This window comes from Dermacentor albipictus, chromosome 1 (genome assembly GCF_038994185.2).
Source record: "Dermacentor albipictus isolate Rhodes 1998 colony chromosome 1, USDA_Dalb.pri_finalv2, whole genome shotgun sequence".
NCBI classification, from domain to species: Eukaryota; Metazoa; Arthropoda; class Arachnida; order Ixodida; family Ixodidae; genus Dermacentor; species Dermacentor albipictus.
Genome location: NC_091821.1, coordinates 405,801,566 through 405,808,965, shown reverse-complemented (window position 1 = coordinate 405,808,965; position 7,400 = coordinate 405,801,566). Strand labels below are relative to the sequence as shown.

The window sequence follows — 7,400 nt, the reverse complement described above, 5'->3', positions numbered from 1 at the left end:
TATCTCCCGTTCGAGCCAATTTCCTTGTCTGTTCGCGTCTTCGGTTTTCTGGTGCCATGAGATGATGGATGAACGTTTCGAGGAAGGTCAAAATCGTGAAGATTGAAACATGATCGTTAAGATCGAAGCACGCTTTCGCAAATCTGCACGGCACACGCTGCGCTCGCATTCATTTGGTTGATTTCAATATTGCGCCCATGTTCTTTCGTTATGTTGCAACAGTGTAAGTCATTTTACCGCACTGCTTTCTATATTTATTACTTGTTTGCGTGATCAAAGTCTTGTTCCAATTCTGACGAAGTTGACAAAATGGACATTTTCGTGAAGGCAGAATGGAAGTGAGTGAGTGAGTGAGTCAAGAAACTTTGTTATGGATGCCTGCAGAACGGTTAGCCTTCCCCTGTTAGTGAGGCGTCACCGTGACGCGGCCATGACGTCTTCGCGGCGTGCGTCACCTCTACTTCGGCCGCGGCCGCACTACACCCTTTGGTCGACCGCGTCTGCTCCTCTTTTGAGGTGGCAGCCCCTCTCCGGTTTCGCTCGGTCGTTGCCTTTCGAGGGCCGCCGAGATCTGCTGGACGGCCTGGGCTTGGACAGATTGGTCATAGCACATCGTTGCGGCCTCGAGCCGCGGTGGTATCATTGTTATCGTTGCAGCTTCGTGGGGATTCTTAGCACAGTCCCAAAGGATGTGAGCTGCAGTGGCTCTTTCCTTTTGGCACACACAACACAGGTCACTTAAACACTTGGACACACGTGCCTCATCGAAGTAAAAAAAAAAATAATGCCGGCTACTTTGCTGTAGAAGCAAGATGACGGCTGAGCAAAATACTTCGAAACTCTAAGAAAATGTCATGTATGCTGAACAAAACCAAATCATGCTTTCTTGTGCGCTTAATGTAAGCTACGGTGTGTTTTTCGTACATTAGCAAACCAGAATAAAAATTGAGGAGCTATTCCTCTATGTAAAGGTGGATGACCAGCGAAACTGTAGCCCACCACAGAGGGTTAGACAAGGGCACTTGTATTTATTTTCGTCATTTGGTAATGGCGGTGACGATAGCTTTGTGATTACTGTGATATACACTGATTGGTTCGGTTACAACTTTATACAGATATTTGGCCGAAGTCAAATCTTATACACGACTTTGGTGAGTAGTTTGACTTGAAGTGGCGTGACACTTCAAACTAAATTCTCCTGGTACAAACTCAGGGAACCATTTTTTGTCTGGTTTTGATATGTCCATATTTAAGTGTCAAACGATGATCACAGGGGCAGTGTCATTACGGCTAAACCACGCAAAGTGCGTGGTCATATCGCACTTAGGTGTGCCTGGAGATATATATACACAGTCGATATCACAATTACGTCTTTCGTTTGTACGGCACGGACATTTCCACAGTCGGTGGCATTGTTCTCTTGCGACTGAAGAGTGTATTGTTATATATACATTTTGTCCATTGCGCATATGGCAATGCCTCCTGATTTATTTTGTTTATTATTATTATTATTATTATTATTATTATTATTATTATTATTATTATTATTATTATTATTATTATTATTATTATTATTATTATTATTATTATTATTATTATTATTATTATTATTATTATTATTATTATTATTAGGGGCGGAGTGCTTCAGGCGTGCTTCACCTCCGCTGCGGGTAGGCCCGGTATCGCACGTCTCCGGGATCAGCCCACGCGCACATATTTTTTTATATTGACGCACGAACACTTTAAATGGATGAAATCCTAGCCATATACAGCTTCGCTGTACAAATTTCTCAATATAGCGATCACATGTCTTGTTCTTAGCTGTTCATTGCCCGTGCCGGTGGCATCATGTCGCAGACATCTTCGACATGCCTTTGATTGCTAGCGCTCGAAGCTGTTTTCTCGACTGTCAACGTAGACTATCTCAAATGTTGTTCGCCATAATTGGAACAAACACAAGGACGGCTTTCACGAGCGAGCGTGCGTGCGTGGTAGTTTGCGGCGTGTTGAAGCTTTGCGTGCCTTCGCTTAGGCACTGTGGAGGAGCCATTAGTCTGTCGTCCTGCCGTAGTGAGAATATCGTTTTGAAAAATGCGCAGATGCGTATGTGAGTCTCAGAATACGAATATGCAGGCGCTAGAAAGAACGGAAGACACGAGATGAATAACTGTTGGAAAAGAATGTAATTCGAACCGATTCGCTTTTCACTATGGCTCAGCGAAACACAGATGTTGAATGTGCTTGCGTTTATTTCAGACCATATACCGCTTGCTTCCCTTTGACCGTTCTTGCAACAGTGAACGTGCTTTTTAATTTCACATCCTTTAGTCCGAACGATCCCTTCATTGGTCATTGTTCGAATGCTCCAGAAGGCGCTTATGCTGTTTAGGCTCCTGTTATTAAGTTGAATTAACTTGAAACACTTCGAAATTATTGTGATGATTGAAGTGACTGAACTAGATCGCATACGAGGAAAAGTACAACCGGATTGAAGATTGACTGCAACCAGTGCCCCAAACGGGAGTACCATACACGAATATTGATTTGTACAAAGAACACAGGCGAGTCTTGATTTCGTTAAAAGAAAATGAATATTTATTCCCTTGAAGTATGGAGCGAACCTTTTCTAATGATGTGATTTGAGCTTTACAGAATCATGTGGTGAAACAAAACCCCTCAATCGGAATTCTATTTTGTGGATTGCGACGCCATCACTAATTCTCCTTGGACGCAAAAAATAATCTAAAGTGCTGAAATTCTACCCTTTTGCATTTCTCTAATCTGTGAATCTACTGTGATACTCGCCCATATACCACAAGTATATCTAGTAAAAATTAATAATCAACCTTTACCATGTAGTCATTCAACTCTTAAGGCAGCAACGCAAGAGCGAGGCAATATTCTTAGGGCATAAAACTTCATTGATGAACATCATTCTAAAGAGAAGCCGATAAGAAGGGAGGGGGGGGGGGACAACGGCGCCGATTGTTTGTTAGTCACAACCATATGACGCCAACAGATGGTAAAACCAAGCAAAGCATACGGAAAATTGTTTGTTGTGTTAACTGAAACGCAACAATGATAAGGTAATGAGAAATAAATGAGGAGAAAAAACAACATGCCGTCGGTGGGAGCCGCGTCCACATCGTGCGCCTTTCACGCGCGATGGTCTTAATGACAGATCTAAGGCGACAGCTGTTCGCACCACCACACTCTTAGATATTTACGAACGTCTGCAAGATCTGACCCTGCAAATGCAAGTCCGCGCCACACAGGGTCATTGCGGCGGATGGGGCACACCCTTTTTATCGTCATACGTGAACTTTCAGGAGCAGACAGCTGGCCAATAAACCCTCGCTTTAAGATCTTGAAGGGGCAGCGCAAGACGACAAAGACAAAAGGCAGGAAACAGACAGGGCAGCGCCGTCCTGTGTGTTTCCCCCCTTTTATCTTTGTCGTCTTGTGGTGCTTCTTCGAGATGATCAACCAGTACCAACGCACCCAAATGTCGACTCTTCCACAGTACAAACCCTTGTTTGCTACCTGAAGGCATCAAACCTGCCGTAAGATATTTCAGCGGACGGACACTTAGAGAATGGGTAAAAAGCTCTTTGGGTGCTATACTACAGTCACTGTGTTAAATCAAGAGCGCAAGTTTCTTTGCGAAATACTATTATTTAAGTATTGGTAGAGCAGTGCGTTCAATCTGCGTATTAAAATGAGACGTGGTCAAGTCAGAGGAAAGGAAAAGGCCTGTTTGCGCTTACATAGTTGAAGGAAAAAAACCAGTCACAAGCGACAAAGGACAAGAAGAGATGTTCACCGCGCAACGACTGGACTATCAAGTGCTGCTGTTGCGCATGCTCTGCTGGCCATGTCATTTCTAGTAAAGCTCAGTTGATAGTCCAGTAGTTGTTCTGTGAACACCTCTTCTTGTACTTTGTCGCTTGTGAATGGTTTTTTCCCTTCAACTATGTACCAACTCGCCCGGATATCAACCGTTCTGCGCGCCTACGTGTTAGTATGGGCTTGCGGCATTCCCATGAACGGTCTTGGGTAGGGACTTCCACCGTCTGTCTCAGCTAACGGTAGCCAAGCTGTTCAACAAAAAATTCAGAGCCCTTTCACTATGTGAAGATCCAAGACCAGCGAAGCTGTATTGCTCAATAGCTATATTAAGTTCTATGTGGTGGTTCTGCTATATAGGTTGAATAAAGGCGCTAACATGTAAATTGGTTGTTTGTTTCGTCTTTTTTATTTCTCTTTGTATTATATTGTTCTTATTTTAAAATTTTCTTTGTTTCCATTCTTTCTCTTTTTCTTCTTCAGTATTCCTTTTTTTTTACTTTATACATATACACTTACGTTTCCATACGTATCGTCATAGATTACCGTTTGGTGAACAGCATTCGTCGATCCAATGCGTTGTTTTGTCAGCATCATAACTTCTTTGTTTGTTTCGTATCTTTTATTTGTTTCTATTTTCATCTATATTTCATATGTTTTTTCAATTTTCTTAATTTTTTTGTTGTCCTCTTTTCTTTTTCTTTCTTTACTTGGTACTTTTTATTTTTTTTATCTCGTACATATACACGGACCTTTCGACACGCTGTGGCATGAAGAGATGTTCATAATGCTGCAAGTGCTACTGTGCTGTGTGGTGACAGTGTGCGGCGACAGTGACCAACTGTGATTGTATGTCTGTGCTCCTTTCTTTCTTTAACTCTACTTTGTTATCACTTTACCTCCCCCTCCCCTCTTTCCCCCGCGTAGGGTAGCAAACCGAATCTTCCGCTCTGGTTAACCTCCCTGCCTTTCCCCTTTCTTCTATCTCTCTCTCTCGACACGCATCGAGCCCACAGGAGTATGGGCTATTGAGCTTGGACCCTTTCTGCACTATCAGGGTCGGCCCAGAGGATTATTTGTTTTTGTCGCCATCTCGAACACATTCTTTTCCCAGATCCTAGCCATAGACAGCTTCACTGTAAAACAAGGATTTAAAAACAAAAAAGTTGGAGGACGCTTAAGCTTCGCCTTTGAGAGTGGAACGCGATAGCATTCAAAGATCCCCGACTGCTTCTCTCGCCTCCCGGCAACTGCAGCGTATGTAAGCGTAATGTTTACTTGGAAACGCTCGCGGCGAACGCTATGCACGAAGTCGGGCTTTCTGGTCGAAACGTGGCCTCTTGCAGGGGCCGCAATGCGGCGGAGGCGAGCGTCATCTGGAAGTTTCTCAAGGACGCAGGCGCACTGCTTCGTGCACGCTCAAATATTTACGCACCGGTGTGCGCCAATGGCGCACGCCGTCTCCGGTCTGAGCATTGTCGAAACGCTGGAAAATGGGTTTGTTTGAGTTTTCGCGCAACAGAATTATGTCTTCTCGTGAACTCAAATTACAATCCGAGAGCTATCATGTCTGTAGTTTGTGTGTAAGTCAGAATTTACGACCTTTCCACATATTTTAGCTTAAGAAATTCAATTAGTTCAGTGAATTACTTGCGTCACGTGAACGGCCTGGGTATGCGGGGTTCGAAAATATTTTGCCGATGCGGCTTCTGACGCCGCACTTTCTGCGACACGGGCTCCTTAACGCTGTCGCATTAAAACATAGTGCAAGATACAATTATAGGACCTACGGTGTTCGGTTGTCAGAAGTCTGATGACCGGCATGTAGCACCGTGTTTTCTAAATCTGTGAACCATCGAATAGTTGGCTAATGTTAGCTGCGAGACCTTATTTAGCTACAGCTTACAGACATTAGTAAGTGCAACAATATAGCACCGTACATTTTAAGTCACCGCGCAAGTTTAGTGTTTATTTTTGTCCCGCTTGCATTTTTCCGTATGGCATAGGTGGTATATTTACGCTCTCATTTCTATAAAATCTAAAACGCGCCATATTGCGTAGCTTTAAGCGCGTAGGCATGCATTCACCCTGCCTAAATCCTTGCAGATTATGCAGTAACTCCATCGTTACTGCATAATCAGGGTTTGTCGTACACACTAGCTAGATGTCCTAGTTGACCGACGATTGAGTTTCCAATGCATGGTCTTTTTCAGAAGCTCAAAGGTACTGCAGGCTCTACGAGACATGTCAAATGGTTCACGTAGGCCGGTGACTATACGTAAACGATTTGTTCTACGTGTAGACCACTGCATAGAACCTCAAAATTTGAATGGCACACGGCTACTCACATGCGCAAACGTTTTGAGTGCTAGGCTTATGTTACAGGAATCGCACAGTAGGGCATATTGGTAAATCGTGTCGCTCATGGCGTGCTGGCTTAACTACTGATAAGGAGTATACGACGCAATCAGCATTTCAATGTCGGTGTAAAACTTTGACTAGTACATCTTTGCAAGCTCTCTACGTGGCAAGGGTAAGCTTGTCGCCGTTCATCCCCGCTGACGTTGAGGGAACGAAAATGCCGATCTTCAGAAGTATCAATGCGGGCACTGCTGGCCAGCGCCTTTCCTAACAAAACCTTGCTTGCAGTACAAACAGCACCACACTTCCGGATACATTTGTGGCAGGATAGGCAGTGACAATGCATCTCTCTAATGGTTTCGCTGAGCAGGCCTCGAAGTTGGTCGTGATAGCATTCAAACGAACTAAGATTTCGTACATGAAAACAAGCAGGGCTAATTGAGAAACACTTATGATATGGTTTGCTGACGAAACGACGGCCGTATACACTGCGCATCCTCCTTTTTAGAGCGATAGCTCTACTACTCAAAGTACCAGCGAAAAATTGCCTGGTTGCGTAAATCTGACCTTCAAGCTCAGCCAAGGTAAAACTGGGACTTAGCCTGCCTAATGCGTTGTGGAGTGAAAACGAACAGCGGTTCAAGGTAAGCCTTTCGTGCCGCCACCACCAGAGGCGCTGGCAGCATCCACGTTCACTGCACGTTCGCGCCGACGGCGCTGAGCAGCGTCTGTATGTTGTGGTGCAATTGTAGATGTGGTAGTATCTGCTACAAAGAAAAAAGAAAAGAAAAAAAAAGCTACGTCTCTGCAAATCAACAGTCTCGCCCTTTCCCAAGGCAAGCGAAACCGCGCAATCGCTCGACAAACATCGTTTAACCGCGTTCAACAACAGCAATCTTTTTTTTTTTTTCGTCGATTTGTCTTTCGCTTTTCTCTAGGCGTTAGGCAGACCGACATGTGCGGTGAGGAGAAGGGCCGAGGCTGCCACTTCTCTTGCACAACCGACCGGCTTTGGAAATTATGTCATCGCCTTCTCCTCAAGGGCGCCTGAGCCTGCCAAGGGGCTCGCGACTCGGTATGCCAGTCAGCCGGGCGACAGCACCGTAAGGGAGCGAAGCTGCCCTCCCTCGCCTCTTCTTATACCCTCGCTTCCTCTACCTTCCCCCGTCTAGAAGGAAGTATACCATTGGCTT

The 7,400-nt window shown here is 44.6% G+C and overlaps 1 protein-coding gene across 1 annotated transcript in view; it reads left to right on the top strand.

The window, feature by feature from the left end:
* Nucleotides 1-7,400, top strand: part of LOC135903541 (uncharacterized) — a 267,224-nt gene that overhangs the window by 115,202 nt on the left and 144,622 nt on the right. The window lies entirely within an intron of this gene.